Source organism: Saimiri boliviensis, chromosome 17 (assembly GCF_048565385.1).
Source record: "Saimiri boliviensis isolate mSaiBol1 chromosome 17, mSaiBol1.pri, whole genome shotgun sequence".
NCBI lineage: Eukaryota > Metazoa > Chordata > Mammalia > Primates > Cebidae > Saimiri > Saimiri boliviensis.
In genome coordinates this window covers 41,793,708-41,807,789 of record NC_133465.1, presented here as the reverse complement: position 1 = coordinate 41,807,789, position 14,082 = coordinate 41,793,708, and the positions used below count along the sequence as shown (strand labels likewise).

Here is a 14,082-nt window from a genome sequence, read left to right as displayed (position 1 = left end):
GCCAGAACGGTCTTGAACTCCTGAGCTCAAGCAATCTTCCTGCCTCAGTCTCCCAAAGTGCTGGTATTAAAGGCATGAGTCACCATGCCCAGCCTTCCTGAAAAACTTCTCTAGGAAGAAAAATAATCTGATCCTAAGTTTTCCATTTCATATATTATCAACCATTGATTAAAAATTTAAATTCAAACATCATTTCTCCCCTCTACCATTAGTGTAAAGTCTTATCCTATAACTAGAAATCACCAGAGAAGATCAGAATAAATAAATAGTCTGGCTTACTCCAGGTAAGAATATTTAGAATAAGGCCACTTACGAAAAGTGTTTATTTAACACTGTAATTATTCTTATTTTAAAAAGAAAATCTTACATGCTTACCTTATATGACTTTAACTTTTTAACTTTACCTATCATTTGCACTAAAATGAAACAGTAGATTATACTCGAGGTATATTTTTAAAAGTCATGGTAAATATTTTTATGCATTTCATTCTGCTTTTTCCCACATGATTAAACTATATTTAAAATAAAACTATGTAAAAACTCACCAAGTTAAGTCAGTAGAAAAACTCTAATTTGTCTTGTCTAACAGGAAATCTCTGTTGGAAATAGAGAAGATGAATCAGATTCAACTAAATTCTGAATCTCATACAAGTCTTTACTTACTTTGTCTATTCCTAAAAGAGAAAAATTTCACAAAAGCAGGTTATGCATTTGCAAAGAAATGGTAAAAATTTACTAGCCAAAATTACCATTCTTAGGCCAAGGCAAGCGGATCACTTGAGACCAGAAATTTGAGACCAGCCTGGCATCATGGCAAAACCCTGCCTCAACTAAAAATACAAAAAACTAGCCAGGCCAGGCGTGGTGACTCACGCCTGTAATCCCAGCACTTTGGGAGGTCAAGGTGGGCAGATCACAAGGTCAAGAGATCAAGATCATCCTGCCCAACATGGTGAAACCCCATCTCTACTAAAAATACAAAAATTAGCCAGGCGTGGTGGTGCATGCCTGTAGTCCCAGTTACTTGGGGGGCTGAGGCATGAAAATTGCTCGAACCCAGCGGGGAGGGGTGGGGTGAAGGTTGCAGTGAGCCGAAATCGTGCCACCACACTCCAGTCTGGGTGACAGAGTGAGACTCTTAAAAAAAAAAAAAAAAAAAAAAATTCTTTATCACATCACTGGATCAGAATGCTCTATTTCTTAGTCATCTCTCAAAAAAAAAAAAAAGATTATCCTTAGAAATGGAAGTCAGAAAAATCCAAGCTAGTTCTTTTTGAGATGAAGTCTGACTCTGTCACCCAGGCTGAAGTGCAATGGAGTGATCTCAGCTTACTGCAACCTTTGCCTCTCAGGTTCAAGCAATTCTCCTGCCTCAGCCTCCCAAGTAACTGGGATTACAGGTGCCCGCCACCATGCCTAGCTATTGTATTTTTAGTAGAGATGGGGTTTCGCCATGTTGGCCAGGCTGGACTTGAACTCCTGATCTCAGGTGATTCGCCAGCCTCTACCTCCCAAAGTGCTGGGATTACAGGCATGAGCCACTGTGCCCAGCCCCAAGCTGGTTCTTCTAATAAACTGGCCTATGAGTGCAGCAAAAATGAAGGAAGTGACTTGTCCCGTACAAGAGCGATCATTGTTGCCAAGTTTCTGTTTTACAAAATGCTTAAAAGAATTACTATAATTTTTGTATTTGTAGTAGATGGGGTTTCACCATCATGGTTAGGCTGGTCTTGAACTCCTGATCTTGTGATCCACCCGCCTCAGCCTCCCAAAGTGCTGGGATTACAGGTGTTAGCCACCATGCCTGGCCAAGTTTGTATGTAAAACATCTTTTTAAAGAAGTGCTCTATGGGTAAACTGCACCAAAGCAAGACACATTTAAACAAAGGCATGTATCCTATGATTTTCTGTTTCTTTGTTTAGAGACAGAGTCTCACTATGCTGTTTGGGCTAGAGTACACTGGCTATTCACAGACCTGATCATAGTGCACTACCTCAGCCTCCTATCTCAGGAGTAGTGGGGGCTCTAAAGGCACACCCCACCATGGCTGGGCTCTATGGTTTTAATAAATAACTGTGACAATGAGATGCAGAATAGTGGACACTAAAGACTGGATTAATACTGATTATACAAGGGAGAGAAAGAGGTTCCTGTTGAAGACTGGAGAAATAGCTAAGCAACACCAACCCCTGATAATCTACCATATCCTACAAAGTAACCCAAAACAGAAATAGGGATACGAGAAGTAGTAATGCTTCTAGAAGTCTAACATAGGCAGAGAATTTCCTTTTGTGGGAAAATAAAGTATTACATAAATCATGGGTAAGTGATTCCTTAAAAACAGAATCTCTTCCTGAAAATGTAAACACCAACTTTAGTACACTGGTACAAATAAACTTCTCTTAGACTATAATACGTTTTGGTAAACAGAGTCCAGTTACTATCAGTAAATGAATGAGCCATCACCAAAAACTATGCTAAATGAGTGATGCTAAAGCAGGGCAGTCTTAATAGATACCTTAAAATAAACTCACTTGAGGTCAGGAGTTTGAGGTCAGCCTGGCCAGCATGGTAAAACCCCATCTCTACTAAAAATTCAGAATTAGCCAAGCATGGTGACGGGCACCTGTAATCCCAGTTACTTGGGAGGCTGAGACTGGAGAATTGCTTGAACCTGGGAGGCAGAGGCTGCAGTGAGCAGAGACTGTGCCCCTGTACTCTAGCCTGGGCAACAGAGCGAGACTCCATCTCAAAAAAAAAAAAAAAAAAAAAAAAAAAAAAAGCCCTTAAAAATCCCACGTAGTTCAGTTAATAGCAGCAGGAGTCAGGCTGAATTCATGCAACAAATATTTACTGAGTACCAATTGCAGGGCATTCTTTGAGACACAGTGGTAAAAGAAACAGACAAGGTTCCTGATCCTCTGAGGACAGAAAGATAGGATGCCGTTAAGTAACTATGGCAGAAGGTATCAACCAACTCTAACAAATGAAAATGAACAGCTGTGATTCTTAAAGCAGAAACCAATATCTTTAATTCATTACTCTCCAATTTTTTTTTAAGTTTAAGGTTTTGGTTTCTCAAAATTTAAAGCATCTGACAATAGAGGTAAGGGCTAGAACAGGTTGGCAGGAGAACAAACTGGTACCACCATTTTGGAAAATAGTTTATTATCTAATAGGACTGAAGATTCTGCAATTCTGCGATAAGTATATGGCCTAGAGACACTTCTGTACATATTCAAAACAGCATTGTTCATTAACAGCCAAAAACTAGAAACAATCAAAGTGTCCACGAACAGTAGAATGAATACATAAATTGTGGTATATTCATATAACAGAATGCTACATGGCAATGAAATCAAGCTACAGTTCTATATAGCAATATGGACGAAAGTTATAAACATATATATTATTAGCTTCTTCCTGAAAGATGACATAAAAATATAAAAATCACATATTGTATTATTCCAATTTATACAAAGTTTAAAAACAGACAAAACTACATTATATTGGTTTAGAATGAATCCTAGGTAGTAAAACCATAAAGAAAAATAGGGATATGATTATCACACATGTCAGAACAGTAGTTACTTCTGAGCAATGGTATAGGTTATGATCTAGAAGGGAGACACAGCAGGTTTCTTCCAGGTGCTGGCAATGATACATTTTAAGGTCTAACTCGTGGTTGCATAAGTATTTGCCTTTTGTAATTAATCCTTAAACTATACATTAATGTTTTGTGCATTTTTCTGTTGTATTTCATAATAAAAATGTTCAACCCAGGCATGGTGGCTCACACCTGTAATCCCATCACTGTGAAAGGCTGAGGAGGGCGGATCATTTGAGATCAGGAGTTCAAGACCAGCCTGGCCAACACGGTGAAAATCCATCTCTACTAAAAATACAAAAAAAAAAAAAAAAAAAAAAATTTGCCCGATGTGGTGGCACACACCTGTAATACCAGCTACTTCAGAGGCTGAGGTGGGAGGATCGCTTGAACCAGGGATGTGGAGGTTGCAGTGAGCTAAGATGGTGCCATTATACTCCAGCCTGGACGACAGTGAGACTGTCTCAAAAAAAAAAAAAAAAAAAAAAACCCATTCAAAGAATACCTAACAGAGTAATCTCTACGTAGCCTCCAATAATATGTAAGTGTGAGTACATCTTGCACATAATACATTTAAAATATATATATAATTTAGGATTAGAAGTCAGTAATAAAGCAGGGCCACCCAGGAATAAATATCTATAGGCAGGATTTTCTGTTACTTTATTTCAATTTAAATGCCATATCTAAGATCTCTATTTCAGGGAAATTTTCTGTACTGACATAAAGGTTTAAATCTACGTATGACTACCACCAGGAACCATTAGTTAATCCTCAAGTTATTTTGAGACAAAATCATCTGAAAAAGCAAAGCCAAGACACAAGTATTTTTTGGTTTTACTACTTTAATCATGGCCTCTGATGGAACCTCCAATAAAATTCCAACTCCTTCTGAGTGAAAGCCTTACAATGGCCAAAAGGGTCCTGCACAATCTGGACACAATTACCTCTCTGGCCTCATTTCCAATTAGTTTTCCTGACCTCACGATGTACCAGCTACAATGCCCTTCTTTGTTGTGGTTTCTCCGAATAGGCCCATTCCTGCCTTGGGGCTTTGTACTTTCATTTTCTGTCTGAAAAAGTCTTCCCCTAGATGTTCTCAGGGCACACTCCTTAACCATTGCTAAGACTTTCCTTGTCACCATCTCTGTGAGGTCTTCCCTGACACCCTTAAAAATGAATTATTGGCTGGTGGCTCACATCAGTAATCCTAGCACTTTAGGAGGCTGAGGTGGGTGGATCACTTGAAGTCAGGAGTTCAAGACCAGCCTGGCCAACATGGTGAAATCCCGTCTCTACTAAAAACACAAAAATCAGCTAAGCGCCGGGCGTGGTGGCTCAAGCCTGTAATCCCAGCACTTTGGGAGGCCGAGGCGGGCGGATCACGAGGTCAAGAGATCGAGACCATCCTGGTCAACATGGTGAAACCCCGTCTCTACTAAAAATACAAAAAAATCAACTGGGCATGGTGGTGCGTGCCTGTAATCCCAGCTACTCAGGAGGCTGAGGCAGGAGAATTGCCTGAACCCAGGAGGCGGAGGTTGCAGTGAGCCAAGATCGCGCTATTGCACTCCAGCCTGGGTAACAAGAGCGAAACTCCGTCTCAAAAAAAAAAAAAAAAAAAAAAAAAATCAGCTAAGCATGGTGGCATACACCTGTAGTCCCAGCTACTCAGGAGGCTAAGGCAAGAGACTAGCTTGAACCTGGGAGGCAGACGCTGCAGTGAGCCAAGACTGCACCAATGCACTACAGCCTAGATGACAGAGCAAGACTCCATCTCAAAAAAAAAAAAAAAAAAAAAAAAGCAATTCCCTCCCCTAACAGCCACAATCCTATTCTTGTTTCATCATTTTTTTTCTATAGCACATAAAGTCGTCTACCATCCTGTATCTTTTTACAATCTGTCTTCTCTAACTGGAAAATAAGCTCTACCAAGGCAGGTTCTTGTCGTTTTGCTGCTGCACCCAGACAGTGTCTGGCACATGGAAGGCCACAAATACTTATTTAATAAATGACTGAATTAATGTTTTCTTTTAGATTCCTGTGCTTGAAAGATCAGAGAGTAACTCTATAGTTAAAAAAAAACAAAACAGCCGGGCGTGGTGGCTCACGCCTGTCATCCCAAGAGGCGGGTGGATCATGAGGTCAAGAGATCAAGACCATCCTGGTCAACACGGTGAAACCACGTCTCTACTAAAAAATACAAAAAATTAGCTGGGCATGGTGGCACGTGCCTGTAGTCCCAGCTACTCAGGAGGCTGAGGCAGGAGAATTGCATGAACCCAGGAGGCAGAGGTTGCGGTGAGCCGAGATCGCGCCATTGCACTCCAGCCTGGGTAACAAGAGCGAAACTCCGTCTCAAAAAAAACAAAACAAAACAAACAAACAAAAAACACCAGTTTCCTCTCTCCATATGTCAAATTAACATTTTACTAACATGTTTCAGGTTTATGCACTTACTAATAAGTCAGAGTTAAGACTTCTAAAAAGTTGATACAAACAGAACTGTATTTTCCCTTTAACAAATGTGTAATATTGGCCAGGTGCAATGGCTCATGCCTGTAAACCGAACACTTTGGCAGGCTGAGGTGGTTGGATCACCTGAGGTCAGGAGTCTAAGACTGGCCTGGCCAATATTGTAAAACCCCATCTCTACCAAAAACTACAAAAATTAGCCAGGCGTGGTGGCGGGCACCTGTAGTCCCAGCTACTACTCAAGAGGCTGAGGCTGGAGAATCACTTGAACCTGGGAAGAAGACAGAGGTTGCAGTGAGCCAAGATCATGCCAGTGCATTCCAGACTGGGTGACAGAGAGACTCTGTCTCAAAAAAAAAAAAAGAAAGTTATTTATATTATATTTTGACTCCAACAAAAGCATTAAAGGCTTCTGTTGCATATCCAGATGAAATATCCCAAGAGGGTAACCACAGTTAGAAAAATAATGATTTTTTACTTAGGAACTAAAAAAAGTTTTACAGCAGTTTCCAGAGTGGAAGGGAACACAAACTCTATGGTGTTAGTGTTCCATATAAGAGCATAATTTTCTTCTAAAGAAAGATTTAAGATAGGAACATTTCTCTGCAGCATAAAATATGGGACCGATGTGACAAAGAGCAGGTAAACAATTCCATTCAAACTTGGTGACAAAGGAAAGATAATTCACTAAATGGAAGTGCCTACTACCGGGTGACATGACAGATACTCCAGAGTATACATACAGTGCTTGTAGTTTGGAAGGAATACATCATCTATGTTAAGGCTGGTGTAAGCCTAGATCCAAAGGTTACTTTCCAACCACAATACTTATTACCCACCTGAACCAAACCCTAAGACAAGAACAGATCTGAGAGAAAACACGCAGATATCTAATATTCTAGTTCTATTTATTACTCTGATTTCTATTTGAAGGTCTTATTCGTTGTCTTAAAAAAAATACTCAGCACATAAATTCTCAAATTCTTAAAGATAGTTGATATATGCATGAGACAGGTGGCTGCCCAAAGTACTTGTTAAGAAAGGAAGTCCTACTCAAACACTTGCAGCAGGCAGAGTGTGTTATTAGAGAAGAGTAACAGTTTTCATTTGTAACACTTCAGGATTCCAAGTGCTCAAAGCTCTGAATAGGAGCCAGGTTTAAAGGGTGAAAAAAATAGGGAGCATAAAAATTAAAAATATACTCCACCTCACAATAATGAATAAAGCACAGTGGATTAGACTCCAGAAAAAAATTATAAATGAAAACCACTGGTAATTGAAACATAAGGTCTTCGAACAAAATTTAAATGTAATAATTCTAATCAATTATCAATGTGAAGACATATTTTTTAAACGCTTCCTTTGGCTAAGAATGCTTCAAGAAATCCTTCTATAAATATCAGCTATGTCTGGATCACACTGAACTCATAAAGTAATATAAGAAGTGCATAAACTGGATTGGAGAACAGTCCCACACTCAGCAGGAAGAAAATATTCTAGGAGTTAAAAAGTAGTAAAAGAAACCTTATAAGAGGAATAAAAGGTGAGCAGTTACTGAAGCTTATTTAAAAAAAAATAAGTTAATAACTTGAGACAATAGAAATGCAAAATATTAAAATGAAAAGCTAGCCAGGCGTAGGGGCTCACACCTTGTAATCGCAGCACTTTGGGAGGCCAAGGCAGGAGGATCACTTGAGCTCAGGAGTTCAAGACCAGCCTAGGCAACAAAATGAGACCCCGTCTCTAAAAAAATTAATTATAGGCCAGGCGCGGTGGCTCAAGCCTGTAATCCCAGCACTTTGGGAGGCCGAGGCGGGTGGATCACGAGGTCGAGAGATTGAGACCATCCTGGTCAACATGGTGAAACCCCGTCTCTACTAAAAATACAAAAAATTAGCTGGGCATGGTGGCGTGTGCGTGTAATCCCAGCTACTTAGGAGGCTGAGGCAGGAGAATTGCCTGAGCCCAGGAGGCGGAGGTTGCGGTGAGCCGTGATCGCGCCATTGCACTCCAGCCTGGGTAACAAGAGCGAAACTCCGTCTCAAAAAAAAAAAAAAAAAAAAAAAAAAAAAAATTAATTATATTTAAATAAAATTCGAAGTTGCAAAATTTATCAGATTCCAAAAAGACTCTATGTGGAAAGAAAATTTCACAGCCTCTTGTTTTCTCATAAAAAAGGACCCTTATTCAAAGTATGGAAGGTCTTCCTTATCGCTCTCTCTCCCTCAAATAATGACTATAAATACTAAAGTGTTGGACCCAGTGGGAGAACTCGAATAATAAGACGGTTTAGGACAAAAGCAAACCATTGAAACAAAAGAAGAGAAGGTAGAAGAAGAAGATGATGAGGGCAAAGACCAGAAAAGATACGTACAAGGTTGTTCACCAGTTGTCTAGAACGTAATGAGGAACAAAAGGAAACCAATTTAAATATCCATCAAAGGAACTGTGAAATATTCATACAGTATAATAAAACTGTGAAATATTCATACTGTATAATAAAAACAAGAGCTAAAATGGGAGACCTAGATCTGAATCTACCAACATGTACAGATTTTAGAAAACAAGAGTGCTGTAGAATCTATATATAAATATATATACATATACACACATATACCCACACATATATATATAATTTATTGTCTAAAAATTAAACACATAAAGCAATACATTTTCATACACACACACATACATATACATCTACATTGCACTAGAAGGATACACACTCAATTCACAGGCTGTCTCTGGGAGTGAAGGTTGAAAACAGAACTGAGTGTGTAAATAAAGAAAACTTTAGCTGACAGTGTCACAGTCTGTTTGGCTTTTTTAAAAGCTTTTCAAATTGATGAATTCAGCATAAATGGTAAATTAGAAAAGCTAAAGATTGCTTAACAACTTGTGATATAGAGGGAAAAAAAGCTAAAGAAAAAAACTCAGAACAGTATTTTAAATAGATACTAAAAGAGCCTAAATCAAACCAAAAAGAACCAATGAATTCAGTCCAGATCATCTTTCTCATGAAAATCCTGTGTTGGTAAATATTTTTCCTATAGCATTATACAGCACTGGGGTTCCTTAAGCAGAGAAAGAGACTGACTTCATATACGTCAGTAAGAAAACACATCTTAAATAAAAATAATGTTCATAGTAATACAACACATCTTCATAGAGACCATAAATCCTTATTATTTTGCCTTAATTTTATTTATTCCTCTAAGAACCAACCTCTCTTTTAATATCTCACATTTTAGTACCTGAAACTCAAAGACAGATTATAAAAAGAACACTTGAGACTCTTTTGCCTTCTTGAATTGACTTAACTCTTTTTTCCCTTCTTTCAAATGTTTTTCCTCCTTCTTCCTGTACGTTTCCCATCTCTAACCAGTTGTTTGTTTGTTTGCTTGTTTTTTTTCCTTCCATTCTCTCACTGGCCAACAACTGCTTTTAACTGCTAGGAAGCTCTGGCATGTTTATATTTTTCACTTCTTAAAGAAAAAGATGCTTCCACTCCACAGCCCAAAAGTCAAAAAAACTCACATAAAAAGTACTGACCATATTTTGCTGCCATTCCTTTCTGTATTATGGCTAGGAATAAAGCTCTAATTACCAAATAAGAGAGCAAAATTAAACTTACCTGTACATTTTATCATCTTTATAGCATTTAAATTTATCCAGGGTCCTTTGTTTCACAAGTCACTTTGGTTAGGAATTATAAGGCCACTTAGAATAGGCCACTATAGTTGAGCACTATAGTCTACTGGAAACCATAACCTCAAGATTCATAGCAGAGGAACAACCTAGGCTGGGGGCATTGGCTCATCCCTTTAATCCCAATACTCTGAGAGGCCAAGGCAGGCAGATCACTTGAGGTCAGGAGTTCCAGACCAGCATGGCCAACATGGTGAAAACTCATTTCCACTAAAAATACAAAAATTATCCTGGCATAATGGTGCAGGCCTGTAATCCCAGCTACTTGGGAGGCTGAGACATGAGAACTGACTGAACCTGGGAGGCAGAGGCCACAGTGAGCAGAGAGCACACCACCACACTTCAGCCTGGGCAACAGAGTGAGACTCTGTCAAAAAAAAAGAGAGAGAGAGGAGAGAAATAAACACTGTATTTCTACCCCCATCCTCTTTTAAAAGGATTTCCAAGGTCCTTCTCAGTTAAATGCTTTAAGCTATATAACCTCCCTCATAAGCAGTATTCAATGTTTCACAGTCTTCAAAGTACTCTGACATTTATGATCTTATTTGGGATTTTCAACAGCTCTGTGAGGCACACAGAACAAGTATTTTACAAATAAGGGAACAGAAGCTCAGAGTTCCGATTTGCTGTGGTCACATGGCCATTAATGGGCTTGAGTTCAGAAGAGTCTTTTAACTCCTAAACTAACACTTTGGAATTCCTTTGGGGTGACTCTTAGAGCAGGTATGGTCTTTTATTCAACATGTAGAACAGGAAAAACAGCTGAGAAAGATAAGCATATTCCCTAGCTTTCGGTTCCAATTTCATTTTCAAGTGGCAACTCCGTATGAAAGAAAAGTATGGTCTTTTGGCCGGGCGAGGTGGCTCATATCTGTAATCCCAGCACTTTGGGAGGCCTTGGCGGGCACTATCATCTGAGCTCAGGATTTCCAGACCACCTTGGGCAACATGGTGAAACCCTGTCTCTATTAAAAAATACACAGACAAAAAAAAAAAAAAAATTAGCCAGGCATGGTGATATATGCCTGCAGTCCCAGCTACTCAGGAGGCTGAGGCAGGAGAATCACTTGAGCCCAGGAAGTGGAGGTTGCAGTGAGCCAAGATTGCACCACTGTACTCCAGTTTGAGCTACAGAGTGAGATACCATCTCAAAAAAAAAAAAAAAAAAAAAAAAAAGAGGCCAGGCGTGGTGCCTCACGCCTGTAATCTCACACTTTGGGAGGCAGAGGTGGGAGAATCATGAGGTCAAGAGATAGAGACCATCCTGGCCAACATGGTGAAATCCCATCTCTACTAAAAATACAAAAAAATTAGCTGGGCGTGGTGGCACACGCCTGTGGTTCCAGCTACTCAGGAGGCTGAGGCAGAAGAAGCTCTTGAACCCAGGAGGCGGAGGTTGCAGTGAGCTAAGATTGTACCACTGCACTCCAGCCTGGTGACAGAGCAAGACTCTGTCTCAAAAATAAATAAATAAATAAATAAATAAATAAATAAATAAATAAATAAAGTATGTTCTTTTGTTCTAATGAATTTGGAGCACCTCAGCAACTTAATGGAGACCTTAGCACATCATTAATGGGTTCATGCCTACTTCCATGACTGGATCCTAGGAACAAATCTTATGTTGTATTTTTTTATTTTAATTTTTTTTTAATTTCTTGAGTTAGAGATGGAGTCTCTGTCGCCCAAGCTGGGGTGCAGTGTTGCAATCTCGGCTCACTGCAACCTCTGCCTCCCAGGTTCAAGTGATTCTCCTGCTTCAGCCTCCAGAGTAGCTGGGATTACAGGTGTGCGCCACCACACCCGGCTAATTTCTGTATTTTTAATAGAGATGAGGTTCCATCTTGTTGGTCAGGTTGCTCTCAAACTCCTGACCTCAAGTGATTCATGTGCCTCAGCCTCCAAAAGTGCTGGGATTACAGACGTGAGCCACTGCGCCTGGCCCCCCTATGTTGCAATTATTTTAGAATGACTTTTCATGCTTTAGCACCTAATTATCATTCATTTTTTTCAAATAAAGTACCAACCGTTCTAACATGTCAGAGTAATTTTTCTAGTCTAAGTTTTCAAAAAACCAGGGTCTTTCTCCACAGCTATCCTTTTCTCCTTTGCCACAAACTTACATAATTAAAAAGCACAATTTCTACCATTCTTTAATTATATTCATTTCAGGTGTCTAACATGACTAAAATACTAACTGGTATCTCTTCAACTCAACTGCTTAAGCTAAAAAAATCCTATCTTTTCCAATCCTCTTTATCAGCAAATCCTGTCAGCTGTTCTGTTCAATGGATCCCACATTTATCCATTTCTGTCCAAGCCAGACTTTTCTCACCTGAATGGTTACTGGTTTCTAATTGATCTCCCAGCTTCCTCTGTAGCCCAATTTATGTATTCTCCACATAGTAGCTTGGTTTTTTTTTCTTCTTTTTTGAGACGGAGTCTCCCTCTGTCACCCAGGCTGGAGTACAGTGGCATGATCGCTACTCACTGCAACCTCCGCCTCCCCAGTTCAAGCAATTCTCCTGCCTCTGCCTCCCAAGTAGCTGGGACTACAGGCATGTACCATCACACCCAGCTAATTTTTAGTATTTTTAGTAGAGACTGAGTTTCTCCTGACCTCGTGATCTGCCCACCTTGGCCTCCCAAAATGCTGGGATTATAGGCGTAAAAACCACCACACCTGGCCAACACAGTGAGCTTTAAAATGTAAATCCAGATATCCTCCTTCACTCAACCACACTTAAAATTCAAGCTCTTGGCTGGGCACGGTGGCTGTAATCCCAGCACTTTGGGAGATGGAGGCTGGTGGATCACCTGAGGTTAGGAGTCTGAAACCAGCCTGATCAACATGAGAAAACCCATCTCTACTTAAAAAAAAAAAAAAAAAAAAAAAAAAAAAAATTAGCTGGGTGTGGTGGTTCATGCCTGTAATCCCAGCTAAGGCAGGAGAATCACTTGAACCCAGGAGGCAGAGGTTGCAGCGAGCCCAGATCTCACCATTGCACTCCAACCTAGGCAACACTAGCGAAGCTCTGTCTCAAAAAACCAGAAAACACACACAAAATTGACTTCCCTCAACCTAGCTTTTCAGTGACTGTTCAAATTAAGTCAACTGTCAAGCTACTCAATTCCAATGCTCAGTCTATATTCACAACAAAATCAAAGTGGATTCCTCCTAAGGATATAGAGTTACAAAGATAAATTTGCAACTCTATGTTTCTTGGCTCCTGTAATCTTTTTTATTTTCGATTCAACCAAACCTTTACTGATTAAAACAGCATAGACTTAATTTGACTCTGATTCTTAAGATGTGAAAGGTATCTTTATTTCCTGAATAAAAAGACTACCTTTATTTCCTCTTTCTTATAAAGCAAAGATTCTTCCTATCATTTAGTCAAATTGTTATTAAATATATAGAGTACCCATTTTGTGAGAGGCCTATGAATCATCAAAATTTTGGAAGAATAGGCTCCGCACAGTGGCTCATGCCTGTAATCCCAACACTTTGGGAGGCTATAGCGGGAGGATCACTTGAAGTCAGGAGTTCCAGATCAGCCTGGCCAACATGGTGAAACCCCAGTTCCACTAAAAATACAAAAATTAGCCAGGCGTGCTGATACACGCCTGTAATCCCAGCTACTCGGGAGGCTAAGGCATGAAAATCACTTGAACCCAAGAGGTAAAGGTTGTAATGAGCTGAGATTGTGCCACTGCACTCCAGCCTGGGCAACAGTGACCGCCCCCTCCCCAAAAAAAAAATTGGAATAAGTTTTCCCCACATATACTACTATAGGTTGATCATCCCTAATCTGAAAATCTGAAATGCCCCAAAATCCAAAACTTCTTGAGCACAGATATGCTCAAAGTAAATGTTCATTAGAGCATTTCGGCTTTGAATATTTGGATTGGGGTATAAATATTTCAAAACTGGAAAAAAGAATAAAAAATCTGAAACACTTCTAGTCCCAAGCATTTTGGATAAGGGATGCTCAGCCTGTAGTAGAGTCACTAGTACAGATAGATTTTAATCTTAAATCTAACAACTGATCTTAACAATAGTAAATGTGTTTCTATTGCTTGAGCCTTACTAAAGTCAATTAACCATAAAAAATATTCATTGAATGTAGTTTGAATGTCCAGTCCCATGCTGAACTGCCAATCTCACCATTACCAATTTCTTTGTGTGGTTTGAATAAGGAGAAAGTATTTCTGGCCTTGAAGAGCCAGGAAAAGACTAAATTTTAAAGAATAACTCATATTTTCAAAAACTAAAAAGTTTCTCCTTTAG

At 39.5% G+C, this 14,082-nt stretch overlaps 1 protein-coding gene across 5 annotated transcripts in view; it reads right to left on the bottom strand.

Moving 5' to 3' along the window:
* The window catches only part of SPOP (speckle type BTB/POZ protein), an 82,645-nt gene that overhangs the window by 36,850 nt on the left and 31,713 nt on the right, over nt 1-14,082 (bottom strand). For 3 of the 5 annotated variants that reach the window (XM_039476026.2, XM_003931254.4, XM_039476027.2), the window contains exon 2: nt 546-596. The exons of 1 other annotated variant lie outside the window; for it this stretch is intronic. The gene's annotated coding sequence lies outside the window, so the exon portion shown is untranslated. Of the gene's footprint in view, nt 1-545; nt 597-9,717; nt 10,928-14,082 lie in introns of those variants that run through there. One more of the 5 variants, XM_074388633.1, reaches the window with a different exon arrangement.